The sequence below is a fragment of the Trichomycterus rosablanca genome, chromosome 27 (assembly GCF_030014385.1).
Source record: "Trichomycterus rosablanca isolate fTriRos1 chromosome 27, fTriRos1.hap1, whole genome shotgun sequence".
NCBI lineage: Eukaryota > Metazoa > Chordata > Actinopteri > Siluriformes > Trichomycteridae > Trichomycterus > Trichomycterus rosablanca.
In genome coordinates this window covers 14,268,249-14,288,248 of record NC_086014.1, presented here as the reverse complement: position 1 = coordinate 14,288,248, position 20,000 = coordinate 14,268,249, and the positions used below count along the sequence as shown (strand labels likewise).

The 20,000-nt window shown below is 42.6% G+C and overlaps 1 protein-coding gene across 1 annotated transcript in view; it reads right to left on the bottom strand.

Annotated features, from left to right (window-relative positions):
• Nucleotides 1-20,000, bottom strand: part of add3a (adducin 3 (gamma) a) — a 222,836-nt gene that overhangs the window by 142,952 nt on the left and 59,884 nt on the right. The window contains exon 3 of the mRNA XM_062989803.1: nucleotides 7,036-7,106. The gene's annotated coding sequence lies outside the window, so the exon portion shown is untranslated. The remainder of the gene's footprint in view (nucleotides 1-7,035; nucleotides 7,107-20,000) is intronic.

Genomic DNA, 20,000 nt, shown 5'->3' with positions numbered 1-20,000 from the left:
TATATAGATAGACAGATTAAAAGACAGACAGATAGACAGAAAATCAGACAGACAGACAGATATTATAGTGTACTGCTAAAGGCATGGTTTAACCTTGTCGCAGCATTGTGGTTGAAATGTGATGTACTCCCGATTCCAAACTGGCCTGATTTATTAACAGATTTCAGGTCCACAGATGAAGACAATCTTTAGCTTCATAGCCGACAAAATAACCTAAATTCTCCTCTGACACGACCCGGGACGTGCGCTCCGTTTATGCTTTTCGGAGGGCGTTCGGCGCCCCGGTACCGCTCTCAGAACCGGGTTTCCCCCCCCGCGCCGCACCACTGAGGAATTCTCCAGCAAAAACAGCCGCTAATCCATAACAGACTGAGCGCTAATCCCGCACCGCTGGTATCATAACAAGAGGCCTGTAACCAGGTCAGGTGGGGATTAACGCGCTAATGTTGCTTTATTCTCAGACCCGAGATGATGTACGTGTCCTGGAAACGCGCACAGCATCCCAGGCGCTACGCTAATGTGCTCGGCCCTTCCGCCAGCGCTAGAGGAACTGGGGTCTGTTTTCTTCTTCCTGTTACATTTTTGGTGATTTCGTTGTTGTTTATTTGTTGTTTTGTGCCCTGATGCTAATGTATGTGTGTTTATTAGCGAGCTCAGCCTCCCTGTTTAAAATGATGAAGCGCCCACTTAATAACAGCCACGGAAAGATCAGGCCCGAGACGTACGCCCCGCGCCCGTAATAAAAATATATCCCCGCCGCGCCTCCTCCACTTTTTTACGTCCGGATGCTAATATTTATATGAAGCCGCGCGCCTTAAAACATGAAAATGAACATTAATGCTTCACATTATGTATTCAGCCGCGCTTGATTCAATTACGCCCGGCTCTTAAAAGCATATTATTCTTCCCGTAAGCGCCGTTCGTTCTCATTTCCGGCTACGTCAGGATCCGCCGGGTGCTTAAAATACAGCCCGCGCCTGGCAGGAATTAGCGGATGTATACGGCGCGAAGATGCATTAAAAAGTCTTAAAAATAGTGGGCCGAGAAAAGCCGCCGCGCTTCCCCATTCGCTCCTCGTTTAAATGAAATGATTCGCTCAATACGCCGAGCGTTAGTTACGATATTTAATTTCTGAATACATGGCGGGCGGGGGGGACGGGGGGGCGTCTGGATGGGGAGCGCGTGCTCCCACACGGGCGTCGACAGGATGCCGGGCGTCAGCTGAGCTGCTTTTTGTCACCTGTGTGTATGAGGTGAGAGGAGGCGACAGATGGATGTGCTTTTGCATACGCGTAAACGCTCGCGGCTAGCTGTTATAAATAATAAGTGTTATAAATCATAACACTGAGTCTTCACAAAGAAGCGCTCACGCAGCCACGCGTCTTCATACATTCACCTTCATGCATACACTGTACGGCCAAAAGTATTCGGACGCCTTTGTGACCTGTGTGTGATCATTTCATCTAGAACAGCAGCTGCTCTTCTGAGAAGCTTCAGCATGTCTCTGTATGGGAATTTGTGCCCATTCAGTCAAAAAAGCATCTTTATGACCCATACAATGAGGTCAGGGCTCTGTGCCGGTCACTGGGTTTCTTTTCTTCATGTCTTTATAGAGCTTGAACGGGATAGGGTCCTCCCTAAACTATTGCTGCAATACTTTTGTCCATACTGTGTATTTTTGGATATTATTATTATTATTATTATTTCTATTATTTCTATTACTGTTATTATTTTTATTACTGTTATTATTATTATTATTATTATCATTATTATTAGTTATATTACTGTTATTATTATTATTACTATTATTATTTTATTATTATTATTTATTATTATTACTGTTATTATTATTATTATTTATATTACTGTTATTATTATAGTTATTATTATTATTATTTTTATTATTATCATTATTATTATTTATATTACTGTTATAGTTATTATTATTATTATTATTATTTTTATTATTATCATTACTATTATTTAGATTACTGTTATTATTATTATTAGTAGTAGTATTTATATTACTGTTTTTATTATTATTATTATTATTTTTATTATTATTATCATTATTACTATTATTATTATTATTTATATTACTGTTATTATTATTATTATTATTTTATTATTATTATTATTTTTATTATCATTATTACTATAATTTTTTTTATTATTATTATTATTATTATTACTATTATTAAATTTGATCTGATGTGCTACTCTGATGTCAATATTAAAAATAATGAATAATTTAATTAATTCATGATTGTTTTTGTTAATTTTTTTATCTAATTTATTGAATTAATTTATAGTTTTTCCATCGTTGAGGTTCGGCCGCACGGCTGCAGACGGAACAAGAATATAAACAATAAAAGCTCTTTCTGATTTAAGCGCCGCGAACACGGACACATTTTGATTTGCTTGGCAAACTCGCCGTCTGTATAGCTAATGGTTAACACACACACACACGCACGCACACACACACACGCACACACACACACACACACACACACACACACACTATTCATATTACAGCTGATTCTGAAAATTAGTCAGCAGGATATCCCACAGAGATGTTTCTGATTACTGCTGTCTGCACCAAATCCTTACCAGACCTGCTCGTACACAGCGCCGTGTGTACAGAGTGTGTGTCCAGCACACTACACACACACACACACACACACACACACACGGCCTTGTAAAAGCATTGCCTTCGGTACGAATCAGTTCCGTTTTCGTGGCTTATCTTCCCGAGTGATTAATGCTATCTCTGGATGCATCGGGAGGATATAATCACATCACGCTGTTACACCGACGGCTTTATAATGAATTTATGAAGATGATAATGAAGCTCAGAGGATTTTTCTTACATGTTAAGCCACTAATTTTTCCTTTTCTCGAAGCTACGAGTTCAGGAGAACGCGGCGGCCTGCGCAGGCTAGCGTATGCTACTAAAACGCGCCCGTGGCACATGTCTTTCCTGAGGAGTTTTGGCTGTGTGGTGTGTATGTGTGTGTGTGTGTGTGTGTGTGTGTGTGTGTGTGTGCCACATATTCGGTGCCAGTCCGCCTCATTTCCGAGCTGTGGGCATGGAAAGCATTTCCTGTGTGTGTAAGTGTGTGTGTGTGTGTGTGTGAGGGACAGGGGGGTTGGGGAGGGTTAGAGACGGTGTTATTGGTAATCTATGTCTCTTTCTTTAATGTAGGAGGGCCCGGCGATGGCTGTGATTGCTCACAGTGGGCGACAAGAACATCAGACTATAGACAGACGGACGATTATTGACCCGTACGAATGATCTGCAGCGCCGCTGATTTCAAACACGTCGCTTCTCCTCCTCCTCGACTCTCGGTGTCTTAAAACGCTTCAGGAAACCGATGCGGACGTGTCAGGCTAAGCCCCGGCGAATGAGACAAGATTTGCCACGTCTATACACCGATCAGCCATAACATTAAAACCACCTCCTTGTCCATTTTATCAGCTCCACTTACCATATAGAAGCACTTTGTAGTTCTACAATTACTGACTGTAGTCCATCTGTTTCTCTGCATGCTTTGTTACCCCCTTTCACCCTGTTCTTCAATGGTCAGGACCCCCACAGGACCCCCACAGAGCAGGTATTATTTAGGTGGTGGATGATTCTCAGCACTGCAGTGACACTGACATGGTGGTGGTGTGTTAGTGTGTGTTGTGCTGGTATGAGTGGATCAGACACAGCAGCGCTGCTGGAGTTTTTAAATACCTCGCTGCTGTCACTGCTGGACTGAGAATAGTCCACCTACCAAAAACATCCAGCCGACAGCGCCCCGTGGGCAGCGTCCTGTGCCCACTGATGAAGGTCTAGAAGATGAGCGACTCAAACAGCAGCAATAGATGAGCGATCGTCTCTGACTTTACATCTGCAAGGTGGACCGACTAGGTAGGAGTGTCTAATAGAGTGGACAGTGAGTGGACACGGTGTTTAAAAACTCCAGCAGCGCTGCTGTGTCTGATCCACTCATACCAGCACAACACACACTAACACACCACCACCATGTCAGTGTCACTGCAGTGCTGAGAATCATCCACCACCTAAATAATACCTGCTCTGTGGGGGTCCTGTGGGGGTCCTGACCATTGAAGAACAGCATGAAAGGGGGGTAACAAAGCATGCAGAGAAACAGATGGACTACAGTCAGTAATTGTAGAACTACAAAGTGCTTCTATATGGTAAGTGGAGCTGATAAAATAAACAGTGAGTGTAGAAACAGGGAGGTGGTTTTAATGTTATGGCTGATCAGTCTGGATTCTGATCTCCCGCACAAACACGACGAGCGAGACTGGCACGGCTGGCACGGCTCACCACTCCGACGACAAAGCATATCGTCATTAGCGTATCGTTCTCGCCCCGTCCCGCTCCCCCACGCCCGCCTCCCAGTGAGAAATATGTTTAATAAGAGCATAATTATGACATCTGTTAGCCTGGCGGTGCCTGTCGGGAGTGGCGTTCGCTGCAGGAATAACAGGTTTAAGTAGGTGTTAACACTCCCATCGCGTGTTTAATTGAAATATGACCGGGGGAGACGTGACGATCAAATTAAAGCGGCGGATAATCGGCTGACGCAGAGATAATTGAGTTGCGATCCGAGACGGAGGGAGAGAGAGGAGAAAATAATCATCACAACCTTCACCGTCTACAATAACACAATCACCTTGTTCCCAGCCGACAAGAGAAAAGATCAGTTATTTATTTATTTATTTGATTGAACTGTTATTAATCAAAGTACCAATTCACAGTTTGTCTGGGGAGGGGGGTGAATAAAAGTGGTACGGCTCGTTTTACATCATTATTGTGTAATAAGAGCTCAAACTTGAACCACAATGCTGCAGTGAGCTTGTTTGTTCTTCTTAAAATGCATTTCTACCCCCAGTCTAGTCGTATCCAATCACCTGATCGTATTCACCATGTGACTAACGTGTGCAGTACCGACCGCTTCATATGGAGATCCGTATAGTGCACAGAGTCACATGACACCCCGTCTTACCGCACTACATTACAAAATATAGCCGGACTTTAATCTCCAGGTAACCCTGACTGCATGTTTGTGGAGCACCTGGAGGGACCCTGATCACTACACCTGGGAATCGAACCCAGGACCTGCTTGCTGTGAGGTGACCACAGATCCTACCCACAGATCCTGATATTTGAACGTTTAACGCCACGCCTGTAAACGATTTGAATAGTGTGAGGGTGAAGAAAATCCTAATGCGCTGGTACGAGGAGATAAACTCTGAGCTGCGCTCTCACACAGGCTGACAGAATAATGAAGACTGAACGCCGGACAAGGCTGAAAGGTGAGGGCCAGCATAACTCATAACAGGAGCCTTCGGAGAACACAAAACATACACGCTAGTCCCTCTGTGCAGGGGGGGGGGGGGTCGGGGTTAAGTAAAAAGGAGTCAAAATTGAACCACAATGCTGCAATGAGCTCATTATTTCTTTTTTAAAATGCATTTCCTTCTATTTGACCTGACCATGTAGGGCTGTGGCTAACTCACACCCCCTCCAACACATGTGCAGTACAAAACCGCTTCTTTTCACCTGCACCAGATGGGTTCATACGTGGTTTTGTCTCTGTGCAGTGCCATCAGTCAGCCAGCAGAGGTCGTAACTGCAGCAGTTCCTATAATTTCTATAGCCATCCCTCCCTGAATTACTACACATAGAGAGCCGTATCGCGCACGTAGAGTCACACACTAATCTCTAATATCCCCCGTCTCTGTTCAGCGCCATCAATCAGCCAGCAGAGGTCGTAATTGCAGCAGTTCCTGTAATTCCTACATCCATCCCTCCCTGAATGACTTCACACAGAGAGCCGTATCATGCACAGAGAGTCACACTAATCTTCAATATCCCCTGTCAGCCAGCAGGGGTCATAACTGCAGCAGTTATGGGGAATTCCTACAGCCACAGCCATCACTACCTGAATGACTTCATATGGAGATCTGTATCGCGCACGGAGAGCCACACACTAATCTCTAATATCCCCTGTCAGCCAGCAGAGGTCGTAATTGCAGCAGTTCCAGCCTCCACGGACCAGCCAATCAATGACCTTGTAGGCGCCCGGCTGACCGTTGGCTGAGTTCGAGATGTCAGCACGTGTGGGCTAGCGTGGTTTACCGCTGTGCCACCCGAGCGCCCCATGAGCTAATTATTTCTAATCGTAAACCTCTCAAAGCTAGAACTGCCAACAGCAGCCTAACAAATAGAATTAATGTTAATCATTTTTGTCCGAATGTTAATGCTGTTTAGTATCTAAAAGCCAAAAGTGGGAAAATAAAAACTAAACATATAAATAAAACATTTCCGTTACGTAGAGTCTTTAAATAGAACTCATCCCGGTGATGAGTGCTCTCGTCTCTCTCAGGCGTCCGGCTGATCTCGGCGTGAGACGGACAGATAGCCTCTCGCTGTGGCGCCTGGGCTCCTCGAGTCCTGTATATCGTCGTCCGCCCCCATGAAACCCGCCCTAAACACTGTCCCGTCGCCATGACGACCCGACTCCCGCGTGTTTTTAAAAGCCGCGCCCCTGGAGAACCCGCGGCGCGTACACCGCGTGGGTTTCCCAGGAGCGAGGCTACATCACGCGCGGATCCCTCCCTCCCCCGGGTTCGATGGGAACCGGAGAGATAACGCTCAATCAGTGTTTGTTCAGTCCTTCCACGAATATCCCGTCCCTGGACCAGAACAGGACAGAGGAAACGGCTGCGCGTCCGAACGTCGACTCTCCGGGCCGCCGAGGCTCGCCGCGCTAATAAATTTAACGTGTCCGGCTTTGTTTTGGTTTCATCAGCGCTAATCTGGAGAGTGTTTACACTGCGCGCGCTGATGAATAGCTTTAGCTCGCGGTTTTACCTCTCCACGCTTACAAATCCAGGGCTGTAGTCACATGACCACAATCTGGAGCGCCACAGTAAAGGGTGTCAATACTTTTATTACTTTTCAATTTGAATTCTTTTTAAAAACCTTAAACCGTTTTTACATTCTCCTGCTCTTACCTTTTTCTCTCTCTGTTTCCATCTGCACTTCTAGCTGAGCTTTGGGTGTGATCTTTGCAGGACGCTCGCTCCTGTGGAGAGAACAGAGAGAACGTTGTTGACCTTCAGTCGATCTCTTAATGCGGGTTGAACGACAGGGTTTTTATGATGTAGCACATTCTCCTAGATTTAATGTACACGAGTTCCCACAGACACACTCCAGAATCGTGTGGAAAGCCTTCACTGAGAGCGGGTCTGCTATATGTGCTAGTTGGAGCCAATACATGAAGGGTCTGGGTTCGATTCCCTAGCCTAGACAATCAGGGTCTGTCTTTGTGGGTTTCCTCCGGGTGCTCCGGTTTCCTTCAACAGTCCAAAGACGTGCGGTCTGGTGTGTGTGTGTGTGTGTGTGTGTGTGTGCCCTGTGATGAACTGGAGACCTGTCCGGGGAGTTTCCTGCCTTTCATATAAAGAGCCAAACCCACCGCGACTCTGACCAGGATAAAGTGTTAGTAAAACAAAAAGTAAATGAATGAGTGAGTGAGTGTGTGAGTGTGTGAGTAAATGAATGAGTGAGTAAATAACTAAATAACTGAATGATTGAATGAGTGAATAAATGAGTGAATGACTGAATGAATAAATGAATAAATAAGTAAGTGAATAAATGAATGAGTGAGTGAGTGAATGAGTGAGTGAGTAAATAAATGAATGAATAAATGAATGAGTAAGTGAATAAATGAATGAATAAATGAATGAGTGAGTGAGTGAATGAATAAGTGAGTGAATGAGTGAGTGAACGAGTAAGTGAATAAATGAATGAGTGAGTGAGAATGAGTGAGTGAGTAAATAAATGAATGAATAAATGAATGAGTGAGTGAGTGAATGAATAAGTGAGTGAATGAGTGAGTGAATGAGTAAGTGAATAAATGAATGAGTGAGTGAGAATGAGTGAGTGAGTAAATAAATGAATGAATAAATGAATGAGTGAGTGAGTGAATGAATAAGTGAGTGAATGAGTGAGTAAATGAGTAAGTGAATGAGTAAGTGAATGAGTAAGTGAATAAATGAATGAATAAATGAATGAGTGAGTGAATGAATGAGTGAGTGAATGAGTGAGTGAATGAGTGAGTGAATGAGTGAGTGAATGAGTGAGTGAATGAGTGAGTGAGTGAATGAATAAGTGAATAAATGAATGAATAAATGAATGAGTGAGTGAATGAATAAGTGAGTGAATGAGTAAGTGAATGAGTAAGTGAATAAATGAATGAATAAATGAATGAGTGAGTGAATGAATGAGTGAGTGAATGAGTGAGTGAATGAGTGAGTGAATGAGTGAGTGAATGAGTGAGTGAGTGAATGAATAAGTGAATAAATGAATGAATAAATGAATGAGTGAGTGAATGAATAAGTGAGTGAATGAGTAAGTGAATGAGTAAGTGAATAAATGAATGAATAAATGAATGAGTGAGTGAATGAATAAGTGAGTGAATGAGTAAGTGAATGAATAAGTGAATAAATGAATAAATAAATGAATGAGTAAGTGAATAAATGAATAAATAAATGAATGAGTGAGTGAGTGAATGAATAAGTGAGTGAATGAGTGAATGAATAAGTGAGTGAATGAGTGAGTAAGTGAATGAGTGAGTGAATGAGTAAGTGAATGAGTAAATAAATGAATGAATATGTGAGTGAGTAAATAATTGAATGATTGAATGACTGAATGAATAAATGAATGAGTGAATAAAACTCCTCTCCATGAGTGAAACATAACACCGTTTTCGCTTCCTCCCCTCAGCCGAGTTTCTCCTGTGTGATAAAGGGGGAGTAAATCGCCTCCCTCTCCGCGTCCTGTCCGACTGGCCGCCGCTAAATGGACACCACCTGCTCACGCGGCCCGTGTCACGTGTGGGTCAGGCCAGGTCTCGTCCGATTGGCCGGTGGGGTCAGGCCGGGTCTAACGCGATTGGCCGGGGCGGCGAGGCCTCGGTGCTAACTTTTAAAACTGTTCAGGAAGTGGAGTTCACCCTTTACAGCCCGGCGGAGTTAAGCGCTCGGGACAGGAAGCTATTAGCTGGAGCTGTAAGATCTTCTTAATGAGCGTCTAACTGGAACCAGACCGGCCGAGAGAGAGAGGAGGGGCGGGGCGGGGCGGGGCAGGACGGGGGGGGGGGGGGGCGGGGGGTGGTGGTAGCTGGATATGTAGATAAATCTAAACAGTAAGAGTGAGACGGTGATGGTTCAGATTCAGCTTCTATTATTTTACTGCCTCTTTCACCTGAGCCTATAAAAATAATCAAATTTGCTAGTTGGGTTTTTTTTGGTCGGCCACGAAGCGACGAGCGATCGAGAGAGTAAAAGACGCGCGCTAATCGAACCCGGCCTGAGCGTTAGCGTTAGCTTTAGCCTTAGTGCGCTTGGTTCACGTGAAAGAGCAGAGAGGGAAAGAAGAGCGAAAAGGCTCATCTGGAATTGGGTTTGTCTCGCCTCTAGTTAGCGGCTATTAAACACATCACTTCCATTAAAAAGAATCAGAGGGGGGTGAGTTTAAGCCCTTTGATGATCTGTGATGTACGAAGGATGAAAAAGAAGCGATCGCCTTTACGTTTTTTGTTTAGATGTATGTATGGTGAAGCTGGTTGCTCTGTGTTTGTGGCCCAAGCTGATAGAGCGATTTGTCCGCATCTGTAACCCATCCAGAAAGCACCTCTCCCAGGCGTCTCCTGGTTTTCATGACAAACCACATGACAGCTAGAATGGTATTAGCATGGTATTAGCATTGATTGTCGTCTCTCTGTTTCTTGTTTGTTGTTATTTCTTCAGGACTGTAAACGATCTGTCCTGGACACGGTGCTCGACCGGCTAATCGTTTCTTTCATCCGACTGGCCACTCAGTAAGATTTTAATGCTGCCCGAAGTCACCACAAGCACCAAAACTTTGAGTCGTGGCCACATTACGACCGTCCACCTCAACAAAACAGCTCTGTGACCCGACAACGTATCTGAAGAACCACCAGCAGGTCCTTTAAAATTATTACATCATTTTATATCATATCAATCATATTACAGCACATTACATTACATTATATTATATTACACTATATTATATTATATTACATTACATTATAGTACATTATATTATATTATATTACACTATATTATATTATATTACATTACATTATAGTACATTATATTATATTATATTACATTAATTATATTATATTACAATACATTACACTATATTATATTATATTACATTACATTATATTATATTATATTACATTAATTATATTATATTACAATACATTATATTATATTATATTATATTACATTAATTATATTATATTATAGTATACTACAGTTTATTATATTTTATTATATTATACTGTAGTAATAGTAAATAAAATAATATAATATTAAAGTTTAGTAAAGTATATTCTATTCTATCATATTCTATTCTGTTCTATTATAGAATAGTAAAGTATATTCTATTCAATATTCTATTCTATTCTATTCTATCATATTCTATTCTGTTCTATTATAGTATAGTAAAGTATATTCTATTCAATATTCTATTCTATTCTATTCTATCATATTCTATTCTGTTCTATTATAGAATAGTAAAGTATATTCTATTCAATATTCTATTCTATTCTATTAAATTATAGTATAGTAAAGTATATTCTATTCTATTCTATCATATTCTATTCTATTTTATTCTATTATATTCTATTTTATTCTATTCTATTATAGTATAGTAAAGTATATTCTATTCTATTCTATCATATCATATTCTATTCTATTTTATTATATTATATTATATTTTATTCTATTATAGTACAGTAAAGTATATTCTATTCTATTCTAGTATAGTATATTCTATTCTATCATATTCTATTCTATCATATTATATTATAGTATAGTATAGTAAAGATATTCTATTCTATTGTATTATAGTATAGTAAAGTATATTGTATTTCATTTTATTCTATTCTATCATATTATATGATATTATATCATATTTGATTCTATTCTCTTCTATTATATTACATCATATAATATAGTATAGTATTTTATATTATATTATATATTATAGTGTAGTATAGTATAGTACATAATATTCTATATTATTTGTACGTTGGCAGGTGGAATGTTCTATAGTGCTATAGTGTTACACACACACACACACACACACACACACACACACAGAGGTGATCAGAAATATTTTCTGTATTAAGGTGGCGTGTATAAAACTGAATAAAGATCTACAGCAGAACATTAGACACACACGAGCACGTTTGAGATCACGACGTCGACGTCACTGTGTTAAAAAGGAAAAACATTTGGTTCTCTGGACGAACGTCCATGTGCATCATTATTTAACCACCAACCTCTCTCTCTCTCTCTCTCTCTCTCACTCTTTCTCTCTCGCTCTCTCTCACTCTTTCTCTCTCGCTCTCTCTCAGGAGTTAAGCAAACGCAGTCAGAGCTAATTAGCGGTGAGCGAGCACAGAGCAGTGAAGGCCACCTCCCGCTAACTTTGTTCACCTGCATCCCGCTGAGAGCAGAACCCCTCTCAATGAGCCGCCTGATAACCCTCAAAAAATACAACCACCCCCCCTCACCCTCCAAAGGAGAGAGAGAGAATTAATGTCGAGCTAACGCACACTACATGAACAAAAGTATGTGGACACCCCTCCTAATGACACATTTATTGCTAACAGGTGTATAAAAATGATATAAGGTAAATTATATGCTTGTAACATTGTGGAAACAGTTTGGGGAAGTCCACTTGCGAGTCGGGCCTTATCTTCTTTTCCAACAGGAGTTCCTGACCACAATGACTCTGTTGACTGGATAGACACAAATTCCCACAGGCACACTCCAAATCTCATTGAAAGGAGCCCCAGAAGAGTGACAACAGAAAGAGGGAGCGATAGTGTAGGACAGTTGTAGCCTAGTGGTTAAGGTACTGGACTAGTAATCGAAAGGTTGCTGGTTCAAGCCCCACCACTGCCAGGTTGCCACTTCTGGGCCCTTAAGCAAGGCCCTTAACTCTCAATTGCTTACACAGTATACTGTCACAGTACTGTAAGTCACTTTGGATAAAAAAATGTAACTTTAAAATTAAAGTCTCACAGTCAGGTGTCCAAATACCTTTGACCACTTAGCGTGGAACACAAGTCTGTGTTCAGGTCATAAAGTCCCTTTGATCCTGCGCTCACATTGTTGAGGGCCGGGCTCGGGCCCCTGCTACAGCACGGAACCCAGCAGATGGGGCCTTTTGTCAGCGGAAAATAAAAATCCAATGAAAATGGTAATTCTATAAAAAGCGCCGCACCGCTGAAGGTCCCCCGCGGAGGGGTCCCGCATTCCGCCGCTGGTCCAGAGCGCTCCTCTCTCTCTTTTCTCCCGGCCCCGGCGCTGTTCTGTTCGCCCTCTCCCGCCTCGCCATTCACCCGGGCACAAAGAGAATCATAACTGTGAGTGAGACGTTAGAAGAATGCCGAACAAATTATTGCGCCGACCCCGGACGGCCGGCTTGGACCGTTGCCGTAGAAACTCGGGGAACGAGGGCGGGAGGGCGGTGATTGGGTGTTAATCAAAACGCTGGAACATGACTGTGGGAACGTTATGCTGATCATTAACGTTTAATTTTTTGTTTGTTTACAATTTTATTTAACGCATTTTCTCCCTTTTTTTTCAATTTAGTCATAGCCGATTACTCTTCCACTGCTGGAGACCCTGATGGCGTCCAAGTACGGTATAGTGGACGGTCCACCGAGCCCTTCTTATTTATTCGCCCGTACTTCGGTGGACCGGCATGATCCAATTATTTTTCATGCCATCAACATTTATCGGGTCCTGAAATCCAGTCACGCTGCATCATATGTACGCTATATGGCCAAAAGTATGTGGACACCCCTCCTAATGACACATTTATTGCTAACAGGTGTATAAACATCATATAAGGTAAATGATATGCTTGTAACATTGTTCTTATTCGCCCGTACTTCAGTGGATCGGCACGTGAGGCCGGTCTCACGCAGGGAGAGTCACGCACTGATCTCCATGTTCCTCCACTTCTATACCGGCGCCTCGGGCTACCAACTTGGGTCCTTACACAGCCTCAAAGACCCCACCCCATTTTTTAGTCCTGTCTTTTCCCACCCAGCAGACTAGTGGCTGATTTTGATCGTGCCTGCTAGGGGCGCCCAGCCGACTGGTAACAGAGCAGAGTTTTAAACTCGGGGTATCCCGCTGCACCACTCGGGCACCTATGTTATTATTTTGTTAGTATCTGTCCATCTCAAGTTGAGGAAAGTCAGATAACGTCTAACACCCAGAGGAAACCCACACATACACGGGGAGAACATGCAAACTCCACACAGAAAGGACTGTGACCACTCAACCTGGGAGTCAAACCCAGGACCGTCTTGCTGTGAGGCGACAGTGCTACCCATCCCGCCCTCACACCTCATTCTTCTCAAGTATTTACAGACGGGTTAATAGGATATATCTAAGAGCGTTTCCACACCTATCGTCCGCCTGCTCTGTTTTGAATCAGCTGATGAAAACCAAACCTTACTGGGGAAAACAGTCAGAAAAGTCGCAGGACAGCCTGAAAAAAGCAGGAACAGCAGTCGACCATACAACAAAAACGCTTTCAACTGGTCTGCACTTCACATCAAACCTCTCGGATGAAGAAAAAACACACAGCAAGCAAGAACAATGCATATCATCAGCAAGCTAGATATTTGGCTCGAATCGAGACTGGACCCTGAATGTAGCGCTTCCGAGTTCGTTCGGGACCGGACCGAGACCGCATCGCCACCCAAGCGCGAGTATTTAGCTCACGAATACCTAAAGGAGTCGCACCGAGCGGGAAAACTAACCCGAGTCAACCTGATTCAACTTGACTAAAATGGTTTCAGGTGTGGAAACATCCTAAGAGGAAAATGCACAAATCTGTGCGGGTCTGTGGCCCTCAGGAGCCCGAAACTTCTTCTGTAACAGTATCAGGTGTGAATCTGTCACGTTCGGGTTTATTTTTGTTTGTTTGCTTGCTACAAATCTTTATTATAAATGCACGTGTACTGCGCACATGTCCGTAACTTATTACACTTTATTTTTTAAACCGTCTCTGCTGCCCGTCCCGCCCCGCTGCGCCGCTCTTTATCACCCGCTATAATTTTCCCCTCTTTTCTCCCTGTTCTTTTCATGTAATGTCATCTCTATGGGAACCGCCAGCACCCTGGAAATCATTTTCAAAACGGCGTTATTTGTGCAGGGGGGGGCGCTGATCGGGAATTGAAATATGTCTCTGGCACCGGCGCTCCGACGAGGCCGGGGCATTAATAAGCCCAGCTCCGGGAGGAGGCGCGGGGGGGCCCCGCCGAGGACCCGGGCCTTTTGTGGCGGTCCACTCGTCATAAAAGTGCCTCTTTATTGGTTCTTTTATCGCACACACACGGACTTGAGCGTACACACACACACACACACACACACACACTCACATGCCTTGCCTGAGGTGGGCAGACTTCAGCCTGGCTGTGAAACGTGTGAAGGGTGGGAATGGAGCAGAGATGAAGGGGAAAGGAGGTGAGGGGTCGAGCGGCGGGGTTCGATCGCACCTTGTTTAACAGTGAGCAACTTTTTCAGTGCATTACGGTTAATGATCAGGGCACCAGGGTGTCCCGATACTTTTGATCATTCCTGGTGTTACTGATGGGCACAAATTCCCATACACAGACCTCCTTCTCAGAAGAGCGGCTCACACAGACGTCGCTCTATTTTCATATCATGTGTTTTTGAAATGAGATGCCCGACAAGCTCTTAATCGGGTGTCCAATTACTTTCGACCCTAAAACACATCAACCCTGATAATAAATCAGATTTTTAAGGCGCGGCCTGTCTGAGGCGACAGTAAAAATGATTTTGATGGGGGTTCTACATGGATCGGCTGCAGGGTTATGACACACACGTTAAACCAGATGCCGGGGTGACGGCGGGCATCTGGGCAGCCGCCGGCCATAAAACCCCAGCTGGGTTTTGTAGCCTGGGAGAAGAAGGACTGGCATCTCGGGATGAAGGGGGGGGGGTCGTTTTGTTTTCGCCCTCGTGTGATGAACGTTTCTGCTGACGTCCTTTACTTCAGACCCACTTGTTACAGAAGTGGCACTAACTACGTGCCAGGCAGCACTCAGAGCTGAAAAGTCGCCGCTGGTTGATGCTGGAGCGCCGGACAGATGATGTAACAGTGCTGGACGTGCGCCTGACCCAACTTTTTTTGGAAATGGGGCTTGTATTTTAAACTTGGACACATGGTACGTGAGGAAACAGACCTCACAGGTAGAATCATCGATCTGCTCGCTGCAGCTGCTGCTGATGGTCCTCTGAGGTTTCGTCCCCTCACCTTTCACCTTTCTGTGCCTATTTGTAACCTTTGACCTTTAGGGAATCAGCCATGCGTACAGGTGGACATCGGGACCGACTAGCTGAGCAAGAACCACCCAACACTTAGCCGAAACCTTCGAGTAGCACCTATCAAACGTCCTACAGGAACACGGGCTTTAGGTGAACTGAACTGGACAATATACATCATACAGCCAGAAGTATTACTAGTACCTTATAATAACTAGTCCAGTACCTTATAATAACTAGTCAAGTAATAGTCCAGTACCTTATGATTACTAGTCCAGCACCTTATGATAACTAGTCCAGTACCTTATGATTACTAGTCCAGTACCTTATGATTACTAGTTCAGTACTAGTCCAGTACCCTATGATTGCTAGTCCAGTACTACTCCAGTATCTTATAATTACTAGTGCAGTACTAGTCCAGTAGCTTATGATTGCTAGTCCAGTACTACTCCAGTACCTTGGGATTAGTAGTCCAGTACTAGTCCAGTACCTTATGATTACTAGTCCAGTACTAGTCTAGTATCTTATGACTGCTAGTCCAGTATTAGTCTAGTACCTTCTGATTACTAGTTCAGTACTAGTCCAGTACCCTATGATTACTTGTCCAGTACTAGTCCAGTACCTTATGATTACTAGTCCAGTACTAGTCCGGTACATTATGACTACTAGTCCAGTACCTTTTGATTACTAGTCCAGTAGTAGTCCGTTACATTATGACTACTAGTCTAGTATCTTATGATTACTAGTCCAGTATCTTATGATTACTAGTTCAGTACTCACTCAACAGCTCTGGAATGAACCGGAACACCGACTGGAACTTTTGACTGAGCGGGCACAAATTCCCATACACAGACATACCTTCCCATACACAGACAAGACTTGTGAGAAGCTTCTCAGTAGATCACACAGTGGTCACTCTATTTTAATAGCATATATTTTTAAAATGGGACGTCCGATAAGCTCACGCTCAGGTGTCCAGATACTTCTGGCCGTGTGGCGTTTACAGAAACGATGACAGATTCCATCCAGCCTCGGAGCTCAGTGCGTGTTAGGTGGCAGCTGACCAGGTCTATTGTGTGTAAATAATCCAATTAACACGACGTCACCATAGTGTCAGACTCCACCATTCATCATCTAATCTGCACCTAATCGACATCCGTGAACAGACCCCAGCAGCTGCACCCCACACACGCGCACGCGCACACACACGCACACACACACACACACACACACACACACGCAGACCATCATACATTTATTCATAGCTGATACACTGAGCTGATAGGGATGGTTAGCACGGCACCCCCGAGGTTTATGAGCCTAAAGTGATCCGACAGGCCGCCGACTCCAATCGAAAATGATCGCGGTGCAGGCGGCACGTGTTCACTTAACACCATCCCAGTAAAACCAGTGCGTCCACTCCAGTTAAGCTTCCACACACAGTCCGAGTGATTCTCACACAGTGGAAGCATTTCTATCAGGATCTTTAGTGTGCAGAACTCAGCAAGGACGTACATCAACTCATATAGGTAGATTATTTGTGGCCAAAAGTATTTAGACGCCTGATGGCTTGTCGGACGTCCCCTTTCAGCTTCTCACTAGACTTTAAAGTAGGTCTGTGTGTGGGAATTTGTGCCGAATGATACAAACGCTGTCATATTCTAACTGAACAGGCACAAATTCCCATACACAGACCCGTCCAACAAGCTGAAGGTCAGGAGGCGTAGCCTGCCTACACGGGCACAGCGTGACTCTACATAGGGCTCTCTGACATGGTGACTCTAGACCTGGTCAAGCCAAGCAAAATCACCCAAAAATTTTTCCTAATTTTAACTACCCGTCTGTTATAGACCATGTGCACCACTTGTCGCGTCAAGGAACTTTTTCTGAGCGTTTTTTTTCCACTCTTGTGTGTAGAACGTGTCCTGTGTGTGAGTGCAGAGTGACGGAGAGCGCTGATGCCTATCTGGTCTGTAAACTGCGCACATTCAGTGGAAAATTCTCCCGCTGTATTGTTTTTATTAGCCCCAAGTTCCCAGGAGCTCAGCGACCAATAAAAGCCGAAGAAGATAAAAGAGGAAGAGAAGAGTAAAAAACACTGTAAATTCTTATATTAATTCATGATACACCAGGATCACCTTTCTAAATTGCACTCGCGTCTATTCTAAGATTAAAAAAACAGCAAAATAAAGAAATAGAAACAGAGTCTGGCACTTTTGCATATTTAAATTCCCTCCTTTGAGTTCCTTTTGAATTTTATTTTGGAGCTGGACTCGAGGGGGGCAGACGGGGCAGACGGGGTTTCAAACTCATAAATAAGCAGCATTGTGGTGCAAAAGCAAACCTGTCTGAATATCTCCAGACAACCTTCCATCCCCCCCCCCCCCCTCTGTTCCTGTCCTCTCCCCTCTGAGGAGGCTCAGCCCTCCCCGGGCGTTGCGTGCCTACGGGGCGGCTCGTAAAGCCCGGGCCGAAGAGACGGACACAGGGGAAGATAAACAAACCGGGGGCGTTCGGCGCTCGCTTTATGGGCTGCGAGGAGAATCCTGGCCTGCGTCACCGGCCTGAGAGGGTCGGGATCGATCCAGGAGTCGGGGAGCGGCGCCGCCTCACACGTGCACGCTAGAGCAACAGTGAACGAGCAGAGGAATAAAGGAATTAAATAAAATGTTTTTTTTATTTGATCGGTGGATGAGATCTGTGTGTCGGCTCCCTGAAACCATCTGGAAGGTTTTCCTCCTCGCCGTGCTCCTCACTACACAGATGCTCCCTTTGTAGCGCCCTCCAAAACCCTAATAAGCAGTTAAAATATTTACAGAGCTGCTTTTCTGCCTCTCACCCCGGCTCTTCCTCCGGCTTTCTTTTCTCCTCTCCTATTCTCGCGTCGTTATTATTATTTATACCTTTTCAGCCGCTAAAAATGGAGACGTCCACTAAACGTGATTGATTGGGCTTAAAAATGGCCATTATTGCCATTAAGGTCCACATGTCAGCTGCAGCTTTTGTCAGGAGCCTGTATTCCTAAGCTACCCAGTGATCCATGAGCTGGAGAAGACTGGGAGGGAGTGGGGGGGGGGGGGGGACGGGACTCTGAAAGAAATGACTGGTTCTCTATGGATCCTCAGACTCGCTGTGATTCAAAATACAGCTGCTGAGGGAGGTGAATGTAGAAGTTTGAGAGAGGAGGTTAAAGGAGTGGGACTCGCTTTTCTTTAACACTGAGTGAGAAAAAAAAGGTCGACGACAATGAGATTAATAAGTTAGCTCGGCTAATCAAAATTTGGCGCGAGAATGCACGTCGCAGTTCATTTTGCTTTCTCTCTCTCTCTCTCTCTCGCACTTGCTCTTTTTTTCTCCATCTTTTCGGCGCGTATTCACACGTTCATGTGAGCCGCTCTGAAAGTGTAATTGAATTTGCTCAGCTCATGGGAACAGGGGGGTGCGGTGGGGGGGGTGAGTTGTTTATGTTGATTTATTTGGTGCTGTGTTTAGTGTTTTATGTTAGCAAGATGTAAAGAGACGTAAGTAAAGGAGACAAAAGGAAAAGGGGGGGGGGGGGGTCTGTACATGTCAGTTTTAAACCAGTTAAATTATCTAGAAAAAAATAAATAATATTACATTTTTATAATTATTATTCCTCTTTATTATCAGTTATCAATAATTATTTCTATTTCATTCATTCTTATTAAATACTAATTAATTAGTTTTTATTTATTAATAATAAATATAAAAAAATATTTTTTGTAAAAAAATTATTATTTGTAATTTATTAAAGAATAATTACTTATTTCAAACTTATTAAGTAATTATTCTTTGTAATTTATTAATTAATAATTACTTATTATTTCTAATGTATTAATTAATTATTATTTTTATTTATTAATTATGTATTACTTATTTTTAAATGTATTAATTAATTACTATTTTTAATTTACTTAACTATTAATAAATGATTATTTCTATTTCATTAATTCTTATTAAATACTAATGAATTATTTTTTATTTATTAATTGATATTAAATATTAAATACTCATACATTTTTCTTTGTACTTTATTAATTAATAATTATTTATTATTTCTAACTTTTTAATTAATTATTACTTTATTTATTAATTATTTGTTACTTATTTTTAAATGTATTAATTAATAACTATTTTTAATCTATTAACTATTAACAAATTATTCCATTAATTCATTAATATTTTTAAATACTAATAACTTATTATTTGTAATGTATTAATAATAATTAATTATTAATAAATGTTTATTTCATTCATTTGTATTAAATACTAATTAATTATTATTTTTGATGTATTATCAATTAATTAATTATTATTTCTAACAAATGACATATTTATTAATTACTGTATTAATGAACAATTATGTTTTATCAGTATATTAATTGACTAAATTTAGATTTATTAACTGACCCTGTGACTGTGAGTTTCTCTTCCATCTCTAGGAGGAACCACAGATGGACCGTAGCCTCATACAGCGGTGGAGATAAAGCACATACCACGCTGCTCAGTGCTCCATTCCTATTGGTGATCGGCACATCACTTCC